Raw genomic sequence first — 10677 nt, 5'->3', positions numbered from 1 at the left:
AACGGCGTTGCGCAGTTGAACTAAAGTCGCGTCTTCGCCAAAATAAACTTCGTTTGCTTTTAAAATGTCAATTAACTCAGTTTTTGATTTTTTTAAAATAACACTATATTCCATCGTAGTCTTGCTTTATTATAACTGTTTTGGGATATACCCCACACCTGATTTTTGTAACAATTTTATATATTCTTTATTAACGATGTTTCTCCTTCAACTTCTCGATCCAAAGTCCCTTCTTCTTGCTCCTCGATCACTTATCTACATTCGATATATCGATGATACTATCGTTCATTCTTAAATCTATTCAATTAATTCTATCGATATTTAGTTATTTAGTATTTACAATTATATACAGTTTACAGTTTACAAAAAAAAATGAATTTTTTTTTTTAATTTTTTCCAATTTTTGATGATGATTTTTGTCCGAAAATCGATTTTTTGTTTTTTTGCGATTTAAATATCAGTATTTTGATCAGAACATTCGAAATATGGGTCCAAATATGGAATGTCATATCTCGTTGAATTCGTAATTAAATTTCCAATCGAACTGTGTTTACAAAAAAAAAGGAATTTTTTTTTTAATTTTTTCCAATTTTTGATGATGATTTTTGGATTTTGTCCGAAAATCGATTTTCTGTTTTTTTGCGATTTAAATATCAGTATTTTGATCAGAACATTCGAAATATGGGTCCAAATATGGAATGTCATATCTCGTTGAATTCGTAATTAAATTTCCAATCGAACTGTGTTTACAAAAAAAACTGCATTTTTTTTTAATTTTTTCCAATTTTTGATGATGATTTTTGTCCGAAAATCGATTTTCTGTTTTTTTGCGATTTAAATATCAGTATTTTGATCAAAACATTCGAAATATGGGTCCAAATATGGAATGTCATATTTCGTTGAATTCGTAATTAAATTTCCAATCAAACTGTGTTTACAAAACAAAATGAATTTTTTTTTTAATTTTTTCCAATTTTTGATGATGATTTTTGTCCGAAAATCGATTTTTTGTTTTTTTGCGATTTAAATATCAGTATTTTGATCAGAACATTCGAAATATGGGTCCAAATATGGAATGTCATATCTCGTCGAATTCGTAATTAAATTTCCAATCAAACTGTGTTTTGTAACAATTTTATATATTCTTTATTAACGATGTTTCTCCTTCAACTTCTCGATCCAAAGTCCCTTCTTCTTGCTCCTCGATCACTTATCTACATTCGATATATCGATGATACTATCGTTCATTCTTAAATCTATTCAATTAATTCTATCGATATTTAGTTATTTAGTATTTACAATTATATACAGTTTACAGTTTACAAAAAAAAATGAATTTTTTTTTTTAATTTTTTCCAATTTTTGATGATGATTTTTGTCCGAAAATCGATTTTCTGTTTTTTTGCGATTTAAATATCAGTATTTTGATCAGAACATTCGAAATATGGGTCCAAATATGGAATGTCATATCTCGTTGAATTCGTAATTAAATTTCCAATCGAACTGTGTTTACAAAAAAAATGAATTTTTTTTTTAATTTTTTCCAATTTTTGATGATGATTTTTGGATTTTGTCCGAAAATCGATTTTTGTGATTTAAATATCAGTATTTTGATCAGAACATTCGAAATATGGGTCCAAATATGGAATGTCATATCTCGTTGAATTCGTAATTAAATTTCCAATCGAACTGTGTTTACAAAAAAAACTGCATTTTTTTTTAATTTTTTCCAATTTTTGATGATGATTTTTGTCCGAAAATCGATTTTCTGTTTTTTTGCGATTTAAATATCAGTATTTTGATCAAAACATTCGAAATATGGGTCCAAATATGGAATGTCATATTTCGTTGAATTCGTAATTAAATTTCCAATCAAACTGTGTTTACAAAACAAAATGAATTTTTTTTTTAATTTTTTCCAATTTTTGATGATGATTTTTGTCCGAAAATCGATTTTTTGTTTTTTTGCGATTTAAATATCAGTATTTTGATCAGAACATTCGAAATATGGGTCCAAATATGGAATGTCATATCTCGTCGAATTCGTAATTAAATTTCCAATCAAACTGTGTTTTGTAACAATTTTATATATTCTTTATTAACGATGTTTCTCCTTCAACTTCTCGATCCAAAGTCCCTTCTTCTTGCTCCTCGATCACTTATCTACATTCGATATATCGATGATACTATCGTTCATTCTTAAATCTATTCAATTAATTCTATCGATATTTAGTTATTTAGTATTTACAATTATATACAGTTTACAGTTTACAAAAAAAAATGAATTTTTTTTTTTAATTTTTTCCAATTTTTGATGATGATTTTTGTCCGAAAATCGATTTTCTGTTTTTTTGCGATTTAAATATCAGTATTTTGATCAGAACATTCGAAATATGGGTCCAAATATGGAATGTCATATCTCGTTGAATTCGTAATTAAATTTCCAATCGAACTGTGTTTACAAAAAAAATGAATTTTTTTTTTAATTTTTTCCAATTTTTGATGATGATTTTTGGATTTTGTCCGAAAATCGATTTTTTGTGATTTAAATATCAGTATTTTGATCAGAACATTCGAAATATGGGTCCAAATATGGAATGTCATATCTCGTCGAATTCGTAATTAAATTTCCAATCAAACTGTGTTTACAAAAAAAAATGAATTTTTTTTTTAATTTTTTCCAATTTTTGATGATGATTTTTGGATTTTGTCCGAAAATCGATTTTCTGTTTTTTTGCGATTTAAATATCAGTATTTTGATCAGAACATTCGAAATATGGGTCCAAATATGGAATGTCATATCTCGTTGAATTCGTAATTAAATTTCCAATCGAACTGTGTTTACAAAAAAAAATGAATTTTTTTTAATTTTTTCCAATTTTTGATGATGATTTTTGTCCGAAAATCGATTTTCTGTTTTTTTGCGATTTAAATATCAGTATTTTGATCAAAACATTCGAAATATGGGTCCAAATATGGTATGTCATATTTCGTTGAATTCGTAATTAAATTTCCAATCAAACTGTGTTTACAAAAAAAAATGAATTTTTTTTTAATTTTTTCCAATTTTTGATGATGATTTTTGTCCGAAAATCGATTTTTTGTTTTTTTGCGATTTAAATATCAGTATTTTGATCAGAACATTCGAAATATGGGTCCAAATATGGAATGTCATATCTCGTCGAATTCGTAATTAAATTTCCAATCAAACTGTGTTTACAAAAAAAAATGAATTTTTTTTTTAATTTTTTCCAATTTTTGATGATGATTTTTGTCCGAAAATCGATTTTCTGTTTTTTTGCGATTTAAATATCAGTATTTTGATCAGAACATTCGAAATATGGGTCCAAATATGGAATGTCATATCTCGTTGAATTCGTAATTAAATTTCCAATCGAACTGTGTTTACAAAAAAAAATGAATTTTTTTTTAATTTTTTCCAATTTTTGATGATGATTTTTGTCCGAAAATCGATTTTTTGTTTTTTTGCGATTTAAATATCAGTATTTTGATCAGAACATTCGAAATATGGGTCCAAATATGGAATGTCATATCTCGTTGAATTCGTAATTCAATTTACAATCAAACTGTGTTTACAAAATAAAATGAATTTTTTTTTTAATTTTTTCCAATTTTTGATGATGATTTTTGTCCGAAAATCGATTTTCTGTTTTTTTGCGATTTAAATATCAGTATTTTGATCAGAACATTCGAAATATGGGTCCAAATATGGAATGTCATATCTCGTTGAATTCGTAATTAAATTTCCAATCGAACTGTGTTTACAAAAAAAAATGAATTTTTTTTTTAATTTTTTCCAATTTTTGATGATGATTTTTGGATTTTGTCCGAAAATCGATTTTTTGTTTTTTTGCGATTTAAATATCAGTATTTTGATCAGAACATTCGAAATATGGGTCCAAATATGGAATGTCATATCTCGTCGAATTCGTAATTAAATTTCCAATCAAACTGTGTTTACAAAAAAAAATGAATTTTTTTTTAATTTTTTCCAATTTTTGATGATGATTTTTGGATTTTGTCCGAAAATCGATTTTCTGTTTTTTTGCGATTTAAATATCAGTATTTTGATCAAAACATTCGAAATATGGGTCCAAATATGGAATGTCATATCTCGTTGAATTCGTAATTAAATTTCCAATCAAACTGTGTTTACAAAAAAAAATGAATTTTTTTTTTAATTTTTTCCAATTTTTGATGATGATTTTTGGATTTTGTCCGAAAATCGATTTTCTGTTTTTTTGCGATTTAAATATCAGTATTTTGATCAGAACATTCGAAATATGGGTCCAAATATGGAATGTCATATCTCGTTGAATTCGTAATTAAATTTCCAATCGAACTGTGCTTACAAAAAAAAATGCATTTTTTTTTTAATTTTTTCCAATTTTTGATGATGATTTTTGGATTGTGTCCGAAAATCGATTTTCCGTTTTTTTGCGATTTAAAATCAGTATTTTGATCAGAACATTCGAAATATGGGTCCAAATATGGAATGTCATATCTCGTTGAATTCGTAATTAAATTTCCAATCGAACTGTGTTTACAAAAAAAAAGGAATTTTTTTTTTAATTTTTTCCAATTTTTGATGATGATTTTTGGATTTTGTCCGAAAATCGATTTTCGGTTTTTTGCGATTTAAATATCAGTATTTTGATCAAAACATTCGAAATATGGGTCCAAATATGGAATGTCATATCTCGTCGAATTCGTAATTAAATTTCCAATCAAACTGTGTTTACAAAAAAAAATGAATTTTTTTTTAATTTTTTCCAATTTTTGATGATGATTTTTGGATTTTGTCCGAAAATCGATTTTCTGTTTTTTTGCGATTTAAATATCAGTATTTTGATCAGAACATTCGAAATATGGGTCCAAATATGGAATGTCATATCTCGTTGAATTCGTAATTAAATTTCCAATCGAACTGTGCTTACAAAAAAAAATGCATTTTTTTTTTAATTTTTTCCAATTTTTGATGATGATTTTTGTCCGAAAATCGATTTTCCGTTTTTTTGCGATTTAAAATCAGTATTTTGATCAGAACATTCGAAATATGGGTCCAAATATGGAATGTCATATCTCGTTGAATTCGTAATTAAATTTCCAATCGAACTGTGTTTACAAAAAAAAAGGAATTTTTTTTTTAATTTTTTCCAATTTTTGATGATGATTTTTGGATTTTGTCCGAAAATCGATTTTCGGTTTTTCGCGATTTAAATATCAGTATTTTGATCAAAACATTCGAAATATGAGTCCAAATATGGAATGTCATATCTCGTTGAATTCGTAATTAAATTTCCAATCGAACTGTGTTTACAAAAAAAAATGAATTTTTTTTTAATTTTTTCCAATTTTTGATGATGATTTTTGGATTTTGTCCGAAAATCGATTTTCTGTTTTTTTGCGATTTAAATATCAGTATTTTGATCAGAACATTCGAAATATGGGTCCAAATATGGAATGTCATATCTCGTCGAATTCGTAAATAAATTTCCAATCGAACTGTGTTTACAAAAAAAAAAATGAATTTTTTTTTTATTTTTTTCCAATTTTTGATGATGATTTTTGGATTTTGTCCGAAAATCGATTTTTTGTTTTTTTGCGTATTAAATATCAGTATTTTGATCAGAACATTCGAAATATGGGTCCAAATATGGAATGTCATATCTCGTCGAATTCGTAATTAAATTTCCAATCGAACTGTGTTTACAAAAAAAAATGAATTTTTTTTTTATTTTTTTCCAATTTTTGATGATGATTTTTGGATTTTGTCCGAAAATCGATTTTTTGTTTTTTTGCGATTTAAATATCAGTATTTTGATCAGAACATTCGAAATATGGGTCCAAATATGGAATGTCATATCTCGTTGAATTCGTAATTAAATTTCCAATCAAACTGTGTTTACAAAAAAAAATGAATTTTTTTTTTATTTTTTTCCAATTTTTGATGATGATTTTTGGATTTTGTCCGAAAATCGATTTTCTGTTTTTTTGCGATTTAAATATCAGTATTTTGATCAGAACATTCGAAATATGGGTCCAAATATGGAATGTCATATCTCGTTGAATTCGTAATTAAATTTCCAATCGAACTGTGTTTACAAAAAAAAATGATTTTTTTTTTTAATTTTTTCCAATTTTTGATGATGATTTTTGGATTTTGTCCGAAAATCGATTTTCTGCTTTTTTGCGATTTAACTATTTAAATAAACCGCTTTTCAAATTGTTCGTTACAAAATGAAAATATTTCCTTTTATTTGCTCGGCATACTACCCCCGAAAGCAGGCTATTCTTACTGAACAACAGTTGCGTTGAGTCATTTTTCGAGTGCGCATACTTATAATTCCCAACTTGTTCTGGTCGTTTGCTTATGGAGACCCAGTTATTTTTCCGTTTAAAGTTATCGCTTCTCGGCCTTATGGCTAAGATCAAAGTGTAGTATCTGTTCTTATCAGCTTAACATCTGATAGTTCCTCCATTGGAGGACAACAAATGTTAAACTGATTTTTGGAATCAGACGGAGTGCTAGGAGCTTGCTCCACCTCTGTCGCGGGTTGGCCCGGTATTGCAGTACCGCCGGGATTTCGGCCCAACTGAATAATAAATCTAAACATCTTATAGTAAACTGAATTACTCTACTCGTTGAATACGTAATTAAATTCCCAATCAAACTGTTTATAAAAAAAAATTTTATTTCTTTTCAACTTTTTTGGATTTTGTCCGAAAATCGATTTTCGGTTTTTCGCGATTTAAATATCAGTATTTTGATCAGAACATTCGAAATATGGGTCCAAATATGGAATGTGATATCTCGTTGAATTCGTAATTAAATTTCCAATCAAACTGTGTTTACAAAAAAAAATGAATTTTTTTTTTAATTTTTTCCAATTTTTGATGATGATTTTTGGATTTTGTCCGAAAATCGATTTTCTGTTTTTTTGCGATTTAAATATCAGTATTTTGATCAGAACATTCGAAATATGGGTCCAAATATGGAATGTCATATCTCGTCGAATTCGTAATTAAATTTCCAATCGAACTGTGTTTACAAAAAAAAATGAATTTTTTTTTTATTTTTTTCCAATTTTTGATGATGATTTTTGGATTTTGTCCGAAAATCGATATTTTGTTTTTTTGCGATTTAAATATCAGTATTTTGATCAGAACATTCGAAATATGGGTCCAAATATGGAATGTCATATCTCGTTGAATTCGTAATTAAATTTCCAATCGAACTGTGCTTACAAAAAAAAATGCATTTTTTTTTTATTTTTTTCCAATTTTTGATGATGATTTTTGGATTTTGGCCGAAAATCGATTTTTTGTTTTTTTGCGATTTAAATATCAGTATTTTGATCAGAACATTCGAAATATGGGTCCAAATATGGAATGTCATATCTCGTTGAATTCGTAATTAAATTTCCAATCGAACTGTGTTTACAAAAAAAAATGAATTTTTTTTTAATTTTTTCCAATTTTTGATGATGATTTTTGGATTTTGTCCGAAAATCGATTTTCGGTTTTTCGCGATTTAAATATCAGTATTTTGATCAGAACATTCGAAATATGGGTCCAAATATGGAATGTCATATCTCGTCGAATTCGTAATTAAATTTCCAATCGAACTGTGTTTACAAAAAAAAATGAATTTTTTTTTTATTTTTTTCCAATTTTTGATGATGATTTTTGGATTTTGTCCGAAAATCGATTTTTTGTTTTTTTGCGTATTAAATATCAGTATTTTGATCAGAACATTCGAAATATGGGTCCAAATATGGAATGTCATATCTCGTCGAATTCGTAATTAAATTTCCAATCGAACTGTGTTTACAAAAAAAAATGAATTTTTTTTTTAATTTTTTTCCAATTTTTGATGATGATTTTTGGATTTTGTCCGAAAATCGATTTTTTGTTTTTTTGCGATTTAAATATCAGTATTTTGATCAGAACATTCGAAATATGGGTCCAAATATGGAATGTCATATCTCGTTGAATTCGTAATAAAATTTCCAATCAAACTGTGTTTACAAAAAAAAATGAATTTTTTTTTTATTTTTTTCCAATTTTTGATGATGATTTTTGGATTTTGTCCGAAAATCGATTTTTTGTTTTTTTGCGATTTAAATATCAGTATTTTGATCAGAACATTCGAAATATGGGTCCAAATATGGAATGTCATATCTCGTTGAATTCGTAATTAAATTTCCAATCGAACTGTGTTTACAAAAAAAAATGATTTTTTTTTTTAATTTTTTCCAATTTTTGATGATGATTTTTGGATTTTGTCCGAAAATCGATTTTCTGCTTTTTTGCGATTTAACTATTTAAATAAACCGCTTTTTAAATTGTTCGTTACAAAATGAAAATATTTCCTTTTATTGCTCGGCATACTACCCCCGAAAGCAGGCTATTCTTACTGAACAACAGTTGCGTTGAGTCATTTTTCGAGTGCGCATACTTATAATTCCCAACTTGTTCTGGTCGTTTGCTTATGGAGACCCAGTTATTTTTCCGTTTAAAGTTATCGCTTCTCGGCCTTATGGCTAAGATCAAAGTGTAGTATCTGTTCTTATCAGCTTAACATCTGATAGTTCCTCCATTGGAGGACAACAAATGTTAAACTGATTTTTGGAATCAGACGGAGTGCTAGGAGCTTGCTCCACCTCTGTCGCGGGTTGGCCCGGTATTGCAGTACCGCCGGGATTTCGGCCCAACTGAATAATAAATCTAAACATCTTATAGTAAACTGAATTACTCTACTCGTTGAATACGTAATTAAATTCCCAATCAAACTGTTTATAAAAAAAAATTTTATTTCTTTTCAACTTTTTTGGATTTTGTCCGAAAATCGATTTTCGGTTTTCGCGATTTAAATATCAGTATTTTGATCAGAACATTCGAAATATGGGTCCAAATATGGAATGTGATATCTCGTTGAATTCGTAATTAAATTTCCAATCAAACTGTGTTTACAAAAAAAAATGAATTTTTTTTTAATTTTTTCCAATTTTTGATGATGATTTTTGGATTTTGTCCGAAAATCGATTTTCTGTTTTTTGCGATTAAATATCAGTATTTTGATCAGAACATTCGAAATATGGGTCCAAATATGGAATGTCATATCTCGTCGAATTCGTAATTAAATTTCCAACCGAACTGTGTTTACAAAAAAAAAGGATTTTTTTTTTATTTATTCCAATTTTTGATGATGATTTTTGGATTTTGTCCGAAAATCGATTTTTTGTTTTTTTGCGATTTAAATATCAGTATTTTGATCAGAACATTCGAAATATGGGTCCAAATATGGAATGTCATATCTCGTTGAATTCGTAATTAAATTTCCAATCGAACTGTGCTTACAAAAAAAAATGCATTTTTTTTTTAATTTTTTCCAATTTTTGATGATGATTTTTGGATTTTGTCCGAAAATCGATTTTCGGTTTTTCGCGATTTAAATATCAGTATTTTGATCAAAACATTCGAAATATGGGTCCAAATATGGAATGTCATATCTCGTCGAATTCGTAATTAAATTTCCAATCAAACTGTGCTTACAAAAAAAAATGCATTTTTTTTTTATTTTTTCCAATTTTTGATGATATTTTTTGTCCGAAAATCGATTTTCGTTTTTTTGCGATTTAAAATCAGTATTTTGATCAGAACATTCGAAATATGGGTCCAAATATGGAATGTCATATCTCGTGAATTCGTAATTAAATTTCCAATCGAACTGTGTTTACAAAAAAAAAGAATTTTTTTTTTAATTTTTTCCAATTTTGATGATGATTTTTGGATTTTGTCCGAAAATCGATTTTCGTTTTTTCGCGATTTAAATATCAGTATTTTGATCAAAACATTCGAAATATGGGTCCAAATATGGAATGTCATATCTCGTCGAATTCGTAATTAAATTTCCAATCAAACTGTGTTTACAAAAAAAATGAATTTTTTTTTAATTTTTTCCAATTTTTGATGATGATTTTTGGATTTGTCCGAAAATCGATTTTCTGTTTTTTGCGATTTAAATATCAGTATTTGATCAGAACATTCGAAATATGGGTCCAAATATGGAATGTCATATCTCGTTGAATCGTAATTAAATTTCCAATCGAACTGTGTTACAAAAAAAAATGCATTTTTTTTTTAATTTTTTCCAATTTTTGATGATGATTTTATGTCCGAAAATCGATTTCTGTTTTTTGCGATTTAAATATCAGTATTTGATCAGAACATTCGAAATATGGGTCCAAATATGGAATGTCATATCTCGTTGAATTCGTAATTAAATTTCCAATCGAACTGTTTACAAAAAAAAATGAATTTTTTTTAATTTTTCCAATTTTGATGATGATTTTTGGATTTTGTCCGAAAATCGATTTTCTGTTTTTTGCGATTTAAATATCAGTATTTTGATCAGAACATTCGAAATATGGGTCCAAATATGGAATGTCATATCTCGTTGAATTCGTAATTAAATTTCCAATCAAACTGTGTTTACAAAAAAAATGAATTTTTTTTAATTTTTTCCAATTTTTGATGATGATTTTTGGATTTTGTCCGAAAATCGATTTTCTGTTTTTTTGCGATTTAAATATCAGTATTTTGATCAGAACATTCGAAATATGGGTCCAAATATGGAATGTCATATCTCGT

General features: G+C 27.0%; 2 non-coding genes across 2 annotated transcripts; both read left to right on the top strand.

Moving 5' to 3' along the window:
* The first annotated feature begins 6426 nt into the window (after nucleotides 1-6426).
* Nucleotides 6427-6622, top strand: LOC122625832. Its single transcript, XR_006326672.1, has one exon. It is a non-coding gene; the product is annotated as a U2 spliceosomal RNA (small nuclear RNA).
* Nucleotides 6623-8547: 1925 nt separating this feature from the next.
* On the top strand, nucleotides 8548-8743 carry LOC122625831. Its single transcript, XR_006326671.1, has one exon. It is a non-coding gene; the product is annotated as a U2 spliceosomal RNA (small nuclear RNA).
* The last annotated feature ends 1934 nt before the right edge of the window (nucleotides 8744-10677 follow it).

This window comes from Drosophila teissieri, unplaced genomic scaffold (assembly GCF_016746235.2).
Source record: "Drosophila teissieri strain GT53w unplaced genomic scaffold, Prin_Dtei_1.1 Segkk85_quiver_pilon_scaf, whole genome shotgun sequence".
Lineage (NCBI taxonomy): Eukaryota > Metazoa > Arthropoda > Insecta > Diptera > Drosophilidae > Drosophila > Drosophila teissieri.
The sequence above is the reverse complement of the archived record's forward strand: the minus strand, read 5'-3'. Positions and strand labels throughout refer to the sequence as shown.